The sequence below is a fragment of the Centruroides vittatus genome, unplaced genomic scaffold (assembly GCF_030686945.1).
Source record: "Centruroides vittatus isolate TY-2023 unplaced genomic scaffold, ASM3068694v2 contig_484, whole genome shotgun sequence".
NCBI classification, from domain to species: Eukaryota; Metazoa; Arthropoda; class Arachnida; order Scorpiones; family Buthidae; genus Centruroides; species Centruroides vittatus.
The window spans coordinates 2051320-2066061 of record NW_027122274.1 but is presented as its reverse complement, the minus strand read 5'-3'; positions in this window follow the sequence as shown (position 1 = coordinate 2066061).

The window sequence follows — 14742 nt, the reverse complement described above, 5'->3', positions numbered from 1 at the left end:
ATTTATTACAGTTACGTGATCTTTATTTTCACTTACATCAGTATCACAATTACACGTTTCACTGAAATAATTATTTTGACTTGAAATATGCAAGTCAGTTAAATAGATTGCTTTTTTCCTGCAGTTTTCTTTTAATTCTTTTTGCACTGTGAACCTTCTTCAGGCTCATCATGGGTTCGGCTAGGCCACAATGCAGCGGGGCCCGAAAAATTCCTGGGCTCTTTTCAATCTGCCCGGATTCGATCCCGGGCAGATTGGGTCCGGGAAAAGATGTCAGCCTCTCTTCCTCTCTGGAAGACCCTCTGGTCTTCCAGAGAGGAAGAGAGGCTGACATCTTTTCTGTAGTTGTGAATTAAAATATAGTTTGTTTACCAACTAGGGTTGCTGCTTTAGGTTCAACGTTTGGGAATAGCACTCCTCCTCAAGTATTAACAAGCCTTACATTTTGCATAAATTATGACAATACTTTAATGGCTTATGATACATTGCTAATATCATTTCATTATCTAATATATTTCGTGACAAAAAGTGCTTTTCTTGATGATGATTGTATAAAAATAATTTCCCAATACTTCTACTATAGGATTAATGTGATAAGACAATGCAACACAAAATCGATATATGAAAGGTGATGCCTGTCGAGAGGATTTTCTGAAACTGACTCTATTGAGGTGTTAGAAACGTAAAGAAAACCCAGAAAACTTCACGTAGCCAACCAACTGGTGAGACTTGAACCCGCAACCAACTACCAGCGTTCAATAGTTTTATTCATTCGGTCCCTAGAGAACTTTTACTACAGACAAGCAAGTCTATCTGAGAATAAAATGTACAGACTTCAAGCAGTTACTGCTTTTACGACTTTTTACGCGCGCACATATATGGTCATAATAGGAGAGCTTCATACTGGTTGAGTTAACCAGGCCGCGCACTACTAGATCTTGTTATTGACTTTATAAACTTTGTTTATGTCGTTACATATAAAGAACAAAGAGTAACAAAATAAGACAAACTAAAGGACATTCTATAAATAGTTCAGACCTACAGTTGGTGACCTTGTTTGACGTACAGTATTTCATTATTTTGCAGTGAGATTTATTACATAAAAGGATATAATATATTCAAAACACTAGATGTTATCTGTCTATAACGTGTATTATGGCTGAATTTCCCATAGTATTATTCAAGCGGTCTTTTCCCAAAAGATTTTGTACCAATCCATTATTAATATAGCGTTTTTGAAGATTTATGTTCAAATAATTTGTAACTAACTCAAGAATATAAATAATAAATTCAATAGATACAGGGTTTAACATATTCTGTTTTATGATAACAATTTATCACATTACATTAAAAAATAGACGAAATAAAATCATTTTCGAAGTGTGTTTCAATAATTTGAAAATGTTTAAAATAGTTTTTACTTATAAATTTCGAATCGCTAAACCGTAAAATGCATATGTGCATTATATATTACATACACAAGATTCTGTATAGATTTGCTTTTCGTGTAGACCTCATATATTTTTGATTTAAGAATGCTATGATATTAATGTAGACTATTTCCTGAATACAATTCGTGAAACATTAATTTCATTGATATATTAATAAAAATTCTTTGGATTATTTCCAACATCTATACAATGTAACAATTTATCAAGTTTATTGTCTGTCAATGTAAATGCAATACATATATTGAGCCACTAGTTTTAGGGGCATTTCTTTCTAAAATTAAATAAATAAATATCTAATAATTTAAATCACAATAAATGATACCACAAGGTCAAGAGATGAAGAATAATAAATCCAACTAAAACAAATAAAAAAATAATGTTAATAGTATACTTATTGTACACAAATTTTAAGGTTTTAAATCTTCGAGTAGAAAGTGCTGTTAGGTCTTATAATTGTAAAACATAAGGACGAGTAAAATATATTAATTATTTTTATTGAAATAATATCAGAATAGATGAATGCGTATACAGTACATGTGTATAGACACACACACAAGCTTGAGCTTGGCGCTTCGCGTTACGAGTCATAGAGCTTCACATTTTTATATATGTATTATTATTTGGTTGAAGGGAAGCACCTGTTATATGTTATAGCTTAAGATCACAAGTCTAAGTGCAGTCCTGACAGATAGACACACACCTACACACGCATACACATATACATGTCCTATATGTGTATTTAGGGCTTGTTTTATTTGGTTGTAAAGCACATATCTCTTAATTTTTTTAAACTTTATATTGCATCTGATAAAACCAAATGGATAAAATAATAAACCACGTATTAACAACTGCAATACTTCTTATTTTCAGAAATAAATCTTACAAGTATTCTCTAAATAAATTCATTTTCTTATGTAATTAAATAGATCAGTTTGTAAATTACTTTATAAGTGCAACGTTCAAAACTCAAATAAAAATATAAAAGTAAGTAAAATCATTATAATTCAAACGCTTTCCATAAAAGTGATGCAATTACAAAAGCGAATAAAAATAAAGACTTGAAGTTTGAACAGCTTTAACAATGTAAATCTGGTTATAATCAAACGGAGAAGGCTTCTTTCCAAAAGTATCCAACTATCCTTCAAGATCAAACGGAAATAACTTTTATACTTTTTATTCGGTTTGGCCTACATAAGTCAAGTCCCGTTTAATTTAAAGTCTAGAGATTTCTTAAGAATTTAATTTAGTTCGTCTACAGTTTAACTTTAATTTATTTAATACAGTGCCAATTTCAATATTAATTTTACAAATTTAGTCTAATTTTTATTACAGATGTTATAATTCTTTGGATATAATATATTGAAAAAGATCACTGAATATATTAAACTATATCCAAATGAATGAATCAATAAAACAATGTTCAATCATTAACATATATCTCAATTTTTAAAAATGATAATCTTCTTTAACAATTCAAAAAATTTAAAAACCAATGGGATCGGTAAAAAATTTCAATTCTAAAAACTTTAAATTAAAATCCGAGTAAAAAGCTACGTTTTTCTTAATATAAAATAAAAAAGTGTATATACTTATGTATTATGCTCCCTCATAACTGAAGAACGACTAAGTGGATGCTCATCAAATATGCTAAAATATACCTGAAGACATATCTCTTCCGATCCTCCAAAGTCCTAAATTTTTTTCAACTATTCGTGAATATAAGCTGAAGTCCTGAAGAATCTCAGTCTTTCTTATTAAATTGCCCACTGAGTGAACGAGTGAACAAAACCAATGGGTTTGTCACGTGGATTTTTTTGGGCTTTATTCACGTGTCTAACACCTAAACGGGAACTAGTTTCCTACAGGAAGGCCTTCCGTGAGGCACTCACCTTGGCAGATCGCATTGCCTTATTCCATCAACCCATTTATCCTTTCCTTTCTGACTACATTACAATATAGTATATGGAAACTTATAAAAAAATGTTTCCAGTAATTAATCAAATTAATTTTTACAGATACAATAAACGCAAATTTAATATTCGTGTCTACTTCCTAATATTATAGGCCTAAATCATATTATATAATAAGAAAAATCATTTGAATGAGACTAAACATTATTTGTTAATGTACTTCTCATTTTTCTTAATAAATTTCGTAACCAATGCTGTATATTAGTTAACACAGGGATTTACGGAATTTATTAATAACAAGAATGGGTTCAGGTATAGAATAAGTCTGAATAGAAGCGATCTGACAAGAAGGTGTGCCTCCAGAGAGGATTTCCTACGAGACACTGATTCCTATATAGATATTAGACAGGAGAAAACTCAGGAAACTCCAATTCGATGGTGAGATGCGAACCTCCGATCAACTACCACAGGTTTTATCCGCTCGGATTGGAAAATATTGATACACGTTAAATTATAAAAGTTAAAAATTTACTTTTTTAAAAATTATAAGAATGTTTTTTTTTCCTTTTTTAAAAATTACCACACGTTTTTGTCATTATCAAATATGAAAATTCAATAAATTAATTAAATCATTAAACATATTTATGTAATAAATATAAAAAATAATATAATGAATTACCAACGATTGTTGGTAATTCATTATATACTCATCGGGCCAGATATTTATTATTTATATAAAAAGTAATGTTTTATACACAAATTATGCGATAAAATATATTTATTTAATAAAACCATTTAAATATTTAAGGTAAAAGAATACTGTATTAGTTTTAATTATGGATATTGATCTTTCGCCTTTAGTGGGGAAAAAATTCGATTTTAGATCCGATAACTTTCAAACACTTTCTAAATAATAAAATCTTCGTCTGAAAGAGCTTAAACTTATTTTTAGATTTAAAAATTATATCTAAAAATAAATATGATTGATTGTTGCAATTCTAAATCGTAGCATTTCTTACATGTGTTTGTTACACTGCGAATTCATAATTTAATGATTTGACTGACTTGATTATGTAAATTATTATTATGTCAGTAGTAATAATAATTAATTAAATTTTAAAAATTATTACAATTAAAAACAACTATAAATAAAATTTGAAGTATTCTTAAGCACCTCACAATTACAGTAATACAAAACATTAATTCTGAACAGAATTAATGTTTCTGCATGAAAATATAATCAAACTCCACTAGTTCAGTGTATATTGAGATTATTTTATCTTTATTAAATAAATTTTAAATTATAGAAACTTTTTTTGTAGTAAGATTGAAGGACTAATGGTATAAGTCAACGCAACACATGGTCGATCTTCCATGGGAGAATGCCTCCTGGGAGGACATTCTATAGGAAATTGGCCCCTATTTAGGTGTTAGACACCTAAATAGGGGCTAGTTTCTCAGAAACTTCTCCCGGGATACGACAATGCAACACGTAGGCGATCTTGGCAGATCGCTTACGTTCCGTCAAACAAATCAACCAATCAATACTAATGACTAAAAATATAATTTTCCGAAATTCATAGAAGCGGATGGGAATATTACGTTATTTACCCGCATAGGAGTTAATCTATAATATGAAGAAATGCGATCAAAATGTATAATTGCATCTGGATATTTATAGTACGCATCCAAATAGAAGGAGTTTGTTTAAATAAATGATCAATATGAAAATGGTTACAGCATCCATTTACATAGTTTTATTCAAAAAGAATTGTTAATAAAAGTAAGGAAACTCAATTTCAAAAATGAAATATTCTTAATTGAAATTAGAAAATAAGAGATGAAGACAGAAACTGACATTACGGAGAAAATATCGATTTTTTTTTTTTCGTTCTTGCAGTTAATGTTGTCGTGGATTGAAGATTCTTTCATAGGCAGTAAATTTCAGAAGAAAAAGTAATAAAGTTACATAAGCAAATTTTAAATATATATATCGTAAAATCTTGATATTAAAAATTTTTTTAATGTCACAGTTATAAATTATATTTCATTATGGAAAAACAGATTGAATAGGATGCAACGCGACACAAGGGGATCTGCCCCTTTTTAGGTGTTGCTCCACGCGCTCAGCCCGTTGGCAAAGTACGAACCCGTGACCACACTGGTCGCGGGTTCGTACCTCGCACCCAGCGTTTAATAATTTTTATTCATTCGGCCATTGATGAGCGGAAAAGAAAGGTTCAAACGGAAATAACGCTTCATAAAAGAAAATGAATAACTGCTAATATATAATTTTAGTTTAATTAATTAATAACTTCGTTTATTTTTGCATATAATCTCTAAAATTATGGAAATAAATATAACGCTAAAGCTTATTGATGTATCAGGATTTGCTAAAATCCCGATTGACCTATTTATATGAATAATGTTTTCCTGCTTATTAAGAGTATGTGAGCCATTTCGATGAAAAGTTTCTAAGAGACAATTTTCTATCAATTTTCTTCAGCATATAACTAATCAAAAAGATATAACTACAGCGAATAGTCTTTAAATGTGAACGTGTTCCTCAAGGATGTAAAACGTATCTACGAGTCGTTTATTTAGTAAACATATCGAAGATCAGTATAACGCTATAATGTTGTCTTGTATTAAATTTAATTTATTCGTATTTAATAAATAAACGGGTGTTTAGTGACTCGATTTACAAACTTAGCGATATGAAATTTAAATATAGGCTTTTAATAAGCAGAAAGTAGATAAAGTATATATTTAATCATCAATTTTAGATTATTAAATATTTTTATAAACAGGTTATGTTTATAAAAATATTTAGTAATCTAAAATTCAAGTATGCTTTAAATGATGAATATCAGACTCATACTTTTGATTTATGTTGATTCAAGGATTGTAAAAAATTCGGAGCGCTTTCAATTATAGAAAGGACGAGTGAGAAAAAGGAGAAAATTAAAATTCAAAAATTGAATTAATAAGACATGTTTCTGGGAATTTCAAAGAAGCTATAGACGAAGATTACAAAATGTATTTTAAAACAAACAGTAAAGAATAAATATAGATTCTATTACTTACCATTGAAGCAGATACAGTACTTGACCACTACCTTTTCCAGTACATTGACTTTCGGGAGCTGTTAGTTATCATTATATTTACGATACTTTTTACAATATTGCAACTTACGGTGTGCTTTGTGAATATGAGACATTTCATATCTAGCAACGTACGTGGAAATTCGTCGTGACTTACGATACGAGGTGTTTATGAATCAGGCCTCTGGGAATAGGATTGATGGGATAAAGCATCGCAACACATGGGAGATGTCTCGTGGGAGAATTTACTAAAAAAACTGGTCCCTATTTATGTATTAGACACGTTAAAAAAATCCCCTCGAAAACGCCACGTGACCACGCTCCGTTGATGAAGCGCGAATCCCTGACCAACTAACAGTGTTTAGTGGCTTTATCCATTCGGTCACTGGCAGGCCTGGGATAATTTTAGAAGTGTAAAGCTCTGATAAGAATTTTATCAGGATAAGATCGAAAAATCCACAGTTCTGATATAAAATTTTGACAGAAATTTCAGAATAATTCAAATATTATAATTTTTTATACAGGGTGTCAAAAGTCCCTTGCATCCTTCTCATTTCAAAAGTACTAGGAAATATAATTTTGTTAATATAGTTACATAGGAAGTTATCAGATGGAACTTTTTTTAACCTTGAAAATCATTTTCAAGGTCACTTATACCCAGAATTGTACTGCTACAGAGAGCAAACGTTCAACACATATTAAACTAAGAGTTTTTCTTCATAATTGCTGACTTCACTTTCCCCTTGCTTAATTAAATCCTGACGCTCCTTAGTCAGCATTGTGTAAACAGATATTCAAGGTATTAATCTTTTTAAAGAATGAATTTTAAATTCATGAGGAGTAAAAGTGATTTTAAGTAACCTTAAAAATCATTTTCAAGGTCAACAAAAAAGCTCTATCTGATTTTCCATGCATAACCTCTTATGTGACTACATTAGCAAATTTCAGCAATAGCAAGATACCAATTATCAAATTAATATATTTTTAGTACTTTTAAAATTAGGAGAAGCTACAAGGGACTTTTGACTCACGGTATAATTATTCACATTTCAGTACCAATAATTTAATTTATTATCGAATTCTTTACATTTTGTTTTGAATTCTTTGGCGTTAAAATGACTTTTAAGTAATTAACTAAGTTTACAGTTTTTATTTTTTAATGTTTCTATTGAAAAAACCTATAACTTGGCGTCTATTAAATACTACTATATAGAAAGGAAAACTTGGTAAACTGTATCAAATATTATGCGTAGTAAAAAGTTTGATTTGATAAGATAAGGCAATGCAACACTTAAACGATCTGCCGGGGAAGCACTTACGAGGATTTTATATGAGAAACTGGTCCCATTTCCATGTTAGACACACGAAGAAAATCCGGAAAACTTCACGTGGCCAGCCCATTGGTTAGGCGCAAATCCGCGACCAGTGTTTAGAAGTAAAAAGTATATAAATTATAACTTGGTATATAGTAAGTAAAATCATATACGGTAGTATTGTAAATAAATATTTTTTATTTTTTTAAAACTTTATTATTTATATATAAAAAGTGATAATTATATCTCATTTGATATTATTATGACGTTAGTTTTATTGATTTTTTAGTATTATTATTTAAATAAGTTCAGTTGTAGTGAACCATTTAAAACTTTCACGTTAATTTTAATTTTATTTCTTGTTTTTTTTTTGTTTTTTAATTTGACTCCAAAATTGAAAGAATTATTTGATTTTTCTAACATTTAAGTTTTTCAGAACAGATTTAATATTACAAAGAGGTGGATTATTAAATTTAGAATTCTTATCAAGAAATTTAATACTGTTTTTTAAAGAGAGGTGGAGAACCGTTTTTCTCATTATAAGTCCAAAAATCGTTCCAGGAGTTCAATTATGCTGTAGACACACAGTTTAAACAATGCATTATGTAACACTTTGCTATGCTGCATGTAATAAATTACAAGATATATTTCATACAACAAAGCTAGGATGAATTATGAAATGATTTAACTTTTAAAAGTAGTAAAAATGTTCAATAATTTTACATACATTTTTAAAGTTATTTATTGCAATAAAATGCGACACAATTTATTATAATTATAATTATGTGTGGAGAAATATAAATTTTATGATAAAAACTTAATTTCTTTTACTAATAACTACATGTACAGAATAATCGTAATTAAAGCATGTCTATTCATTTCTAGAGAAATATTTAGCAGTTCTGATTTGGTAACAATTAAAAGGTAGTACCATAAATAACCACTACGGCACTTTTAGCGCTTTAGAGCTTTATCCGTGCGATACAAATATCGCACGGATAAAGCTCTAAAGCGCTTGTAGGACCATTAAAAAAGTGTGGCTTATGGAAGACACGTTGCAAATTTGAAAGTCTTTAGAGTATTACACTCATGTGAGAAGTATCGCAGAGGATAAATTACGTTAAAATGTCTCTCTAGAGAGCGTTGGATAAGAATGCTTTAATTACAGTCACCTAGTATACTGACTTATTTATTGAATAATAGAGTTGTAAATAAATTAGTAATCAAAATTTAGAAATTGATTTAATCTAAAGAAGGTTATTTACAGGAATCTAAACAAAATATTATTTTTTAGTATAGTCTTTATATAAAACTCCGAGTAATCTGTAATTCATTATTTGTTATTTCTAAAGGAGAAAGATTCATAAGGAAGGAACTGTGATTTAAACAAAAATTATTTATATTGACTATCCGATTTTTGTTTCCAAACTGTATCAGAGTTAAGAGATAAATTGCAACCAATGCAAAGGCATGGAATGTAAAATAACTATTCTATTTTATTTTTTAATTTTCGTCTAAATGATAAAAATTTTCTCTGAGATAATTAGAATCCTTTTTGTCTTATATACTGATTAAAAATTTGAGTTAATTTGGCAAATATTTAACACACTTTAAAAACTTTTATTTATTTTCAAAATTTAATTTTATTTAATTTATAAATTATAACTATTTTTTAAAATAGGAATTGTTTTCATTTTCTAAAAATAACGATTTGAAATGTATAAAAATCAATAAAAATATACTGTTTAAATAGAATTTTTCCCTCATTTATCGTAATTTTATAGTGTTTAGGTAACAAACAAATATCTATTATACTATATATAAAGAAAACCACTGTCTTTTTTAAATTAGAGATTATTTTCATAAATTATTTTTAAAATTCCTTACTGCCCGCTAGTGCCCGAATGGATAAAACCACTGAGCACTGGTTAGTAATGGGTTCATGCCTCATCAACGAGCTGTTCCACGTGAAGTTTTCTGAGTTTTCTTCACGTGTCTAACACCTAAATGGAGACCAGTTTCTATGGAAACTGGTAAATCATCTAAGTTTTGTTGCCTTATCCCATCAATCTAATCCTTTCTATATGCAATCTTATATAAATATATTTTTTTAAAAGAATATATGACTTCACGCTTCATCATTCATATTCATAAAAGAGACAATTTATAACGTTTACTCTTAAAATTTGTTTTTCAATTGCTAATATACTTTCTATATTTGAAAAAAGTAAAGGATATAGGCCTAATATATTTACTTTTTATTTATTCTTTTATTTGTTTTCTATTATTTAAAATAATTCTCATGACATTCTTTATATGAAAATTGTTCATTGAGTAAATTACTGGATATAGATTCTAAAATCTTTTTGAATTCTTTAATTCATAAGATTTTGCTCAATTAAATCCAGTTTTATTTTGCATTAGAGATGCTTATTTAATGATATTTTGCTTTGCAATCTCCAAGTAACTTATAATCATCGCACTAGGCCTTAAATGCGTTGATAAGCACCAAACTTTTTACAAATGTTATGAAAACTAAGTATAAAAATTTGCTTATTAATACCTTAAGCAGCAACAGTCTGCATTTCTCATTAATTAAAAACATAATTGTAATAAATGATGCACAATGTTACATGAGTCTAATTCTTCGGTTATAATGAGTATTTTAACAAAACTTTTCATATTTTTATTTTAAAAATGATAACGAGTAAGTTTCAATTTATTTAAAAAAAACAAAAGATTAGTTAGAAATATAATTCAAATATTGGTTTGATTTAACTAAACGCACGTGCGATCTGCCGAGGGGATGCCTTCTGGGAGGACTTTTTTTGTGAGAAACTGGTCTCTATTTAGATGATAGTCACATGGAGAAAACCCGGAAGGATTCACGTACCCAGCTCGCTGAGCAGGCGCGAATCCACTACAAGCTCCAGTTTTCAATGGTTTTATTCGCTTAGCTACTACTGGGTCATTTAGCTGAAAGACTTGAGAAACACTGAAAGAGACAATACAGTAGGATCTTATTTTAAGCAAGATTGATATACATGTATTCGTGTTTTTGTAAATGGCGAATGTTTACGTTAACGTAAACATTTGCCATTTACAAAAACAGTCGAAATGGTCCTGCGCAAAGATGCGCAGATCCATTTCGACTATTAAATGCGTACGCTGTTTATTCTTATTATGAAATCCAGAAAAAATATAGAAAAACTCCGATTATCCGTTACTCTTTAACCGTCAGAATGCTAAATTCAGTTATGAGGAGTAGGGTTACTATATATATATATATATATTTTATTTTTTGTCATTGACATAATGAAGTATATAGATACTGCATTGCATATAAATACTGCATTGTAAGTAAATAAATAGTTAGTTGATTGTACAATATTGTACGTATAAGACTGTACATGAATTGTGGAATTTTATTATTCATTTATTCCTATTAGGGGAAAATTTATTATTCATCTATTCTCATATATCGTCATGGCCTCGGTCCCGACCCCTGACAGATAGAAGAGTTTCTACTATATATCAAAAGCAGAAGTAAAACACTTTAAACATATTTTAACATTTTTCTTTAATTGTAAATAGTTGCATAAGTGTCTGGGCAATTATCTGGAACTATTTGGAGAAGAGGACGAATTTATGAAAACTTTGTTTTACTCTGCACTTGCTGATGCGCAACCCCGCGTAAAACATGGCTATACTGCATTTAAAAATTTTATTGCTTTGATAACTGCTTAAAATAAGTTATATATGCTTAAAAACATAAAAATATAACAAAATTGAAAATTGTACCTGTAATAAAGTATCCTATTTTAAAAAATAATGACGATCGTGTATTATTTAGGAATTTAGGAAGATTCCTAAATGTCAAATAATCAAAAAATGTGACACAGCCAATCAGAATAAAGTTTCAGAATAAATCAAACAAGTTTAACTCCGCAATATGACAAACCGGAAGTGCCGTTATCATTTATTTCTCGCTTTGAAAATTTAATTGACGATTTCAAATACTTACAGCTCATTTTTATCTGCAAGTTTGTCTTAATCTGCATAAGTTTTGATAGTAGTAAAATATCTATTAAATACTTTCCTAATTATTTTCGCGTTTATCGTTGTTCGAGACCATTCCTATTCACGTCGATAATAATTGAGGCATATCCGGTTTCTTACGTTACGATTCTATTTTGTCTTTTAAAATTTACTTTCTTAATTTTTTAAATTAACTTTTGAATTGAAATTTTTATATTATACTGTATAAATTTTTTCTCTAAGTATCCGCATTAATTTAAAATAATTCTTTGTTTTATTAACGCATACTGATTTCTAAATATCCTTATAAATGTATAACTATAAGGAAAACAATACAATTAACATTAGAACGCAAAAGGAATTTAATATATCATGTAGGCTTATATATTAGCGGCGTGATAGCATTGCTTGCATTAATTTACATTAATGGCTTATAATAAACATAAAACATTATTGTAAATTAATGTGTTATACTTTCTAATTAAATACAATTATATAAATTAATAATACAAATAAAAACAAATTAATAATACAAGTAATGTACAATACAAATTAAATACAATAAAATTTCTAATCAATTAAATAAATCAAGAGTTGATTTAATATTCTATAAGAATATCTTTGAATATTTTAAATTAATAATAATGGTTCGACTGTTTAGTGTAATTGATAATTTACATAATTTGTATAAGTGAAATAAACGACATAAATTTTGTAAACGACTGCACAATAAGTTCAATAATTTTAAAAACATCCGAACAGCGGCCATATTTTTATGTGTCCGTTGTTCGGAGGTTTGAGTATATATTTGAATAAACGTTATACAATTAAACATGATTTGTAATCTACTAAAATTAAAGAACATAGACTATTGAAATATTTACACACCGTTTCATTAACATCTACTATGTATTTCATGAATATTTCATAAACGAAATTTAAATTTTCAGTGTAATTATACTAATTAAATTGATAAATTTTAATTAAATAAATCGTGGGATTTGATGTGTAAACATAATCAAAGTGAATAGTCATTAAATGTGAAGTAAATGGATTCCTTGAGGATGTGAAACATCAAATTTATTTATGAAATTTATTCAATTAATTCAACGTTGATATAAAAATGCAAGTATTTCGTTTAATGAATTTTATTTAGTTTTTTATACATCAATATAGTCGAATCTCCAATAATGGCCACCTTTAAACGTCGGCCATTTTTTCAGGAACGTTTCTTTATAATATGCAAACAAAATAACCTCCAAACAACGGCCACTTTTATGTCCTTGTTACTGACCGTTGTTCAGAGATTTGACTGTATTCGTGTGATAAATTAAATGTTTTTTCCTAATTGAAAAAGTGTTTAGGTGACAGAATAAATCATATTTTAAGCTTTTATTTCTTAAATTTTATTAATTTTTTTTTAAGTTTAGAAACGAATTTTAAAAAATAATATTTATTTAGTAGAACAAATATATGAGCAGAAAAAAGTTAAAACAGAAGGATTTGATGGTCTGAAATGGTTTTCGATTTGGCAATGATCGATAGTCAGTGGGAAAGTACCCCAATTACTTCTACAGGAACCGTATAATTTAAGCATGGCTACATACGGTTTTGTTTAAAACACATATTTTTAGTTGAGTTAGGCTTATTTTTCTGAGAAAATTAAAAAAAAAAAAATTTAAGCAGAAATACAAGCTCTTACTAACCCCATTGATCAAATTCCACACTTGTTTTTTTTCAAAAATTGTAGAGGGATTCGTTCAAAAAACTGTCGAATAATCATTATAATTTATAAAATCTTTCAATTGTGATCTTATAAATGTTTTATTCAGAATGGCTATTTTTGCACACAAAAAAATGTCTTGAACTATAATCATTATTCTGTATAACCAGGTCAATTTTATTACTTCGACAATAGTCCTGTATAGATATTTTTATTTTTAGTAAATGTAAAAGTTCTCAGTAAATAGAACACAAGTAAATAAATAACAAATATTCCGTTTTGTTTTTAATGAACTGACTCCAGTTTTTCATAAATTTAATTACTGTCAACCTCTGAACAACGATCACTGACGGGACAGTAAAAATGAGCGTTGTTCGGGGTGGTCGTTGTATAGGTGTTATTGGGCTACAATTTGAAAAAGAAAAAAACTGTAGACCTATAAAGTCCCACTTCGTCAGTCCACCTGTCTTTCCTTAATCTCTATAACGAAGTTAGATAGATTAAAGACGAGACCAGATATGGAAATCTATGGGAAGGAAGCCCCGATTAACTATATAGGAAGTTGAAATGCAAACCGGAAGTCATATTATTTCAATTCAAAAATTTCCCCCTGAAAGGCTTTAGATAGATGACCGACACGACTCTATTATTAAAGGAAAAGTATAATGTACAGGGGCAAGCCACCAAGAATTTGAGGTGAAGAGCATATATTTTAAATTAAATAAATTAAAAATGTGATTAAAAATTGCAGCCCGGCATTGTGACTATGTCACAATAAATAATTCCTCGTTTTGTATCTATTTCAAAAAGAAACATTTTTGAAAAATTTGCTGCTGTTTAGAAGTAGCCGTTATTGGAGGTTCGACTCTAATTATAAACTTTGTTTATATGTAATTCTTTATAATATGTTAAAACGGAAGTATTTAATATAAAACGATTAACGAATGAATTCAATTAAGACTACAATTTTAAATAAATTAAATTTATTATAATAATACATAATATTAATATATTAGTACAGAAGACTTTGTAAAAATTAATACAGATAATTGGAATAAAATTAGACTATTTTATATTACTTAAACCTATAAATTATAGATTAAAAAGAGCTAATAATATTTGACTTTGTTATTTAAAAAATAATTTTGAAGAATGCAGTGTACTAAGGTAAAGTGAATTTTAAGAAAATTATTTTGGTTCTGA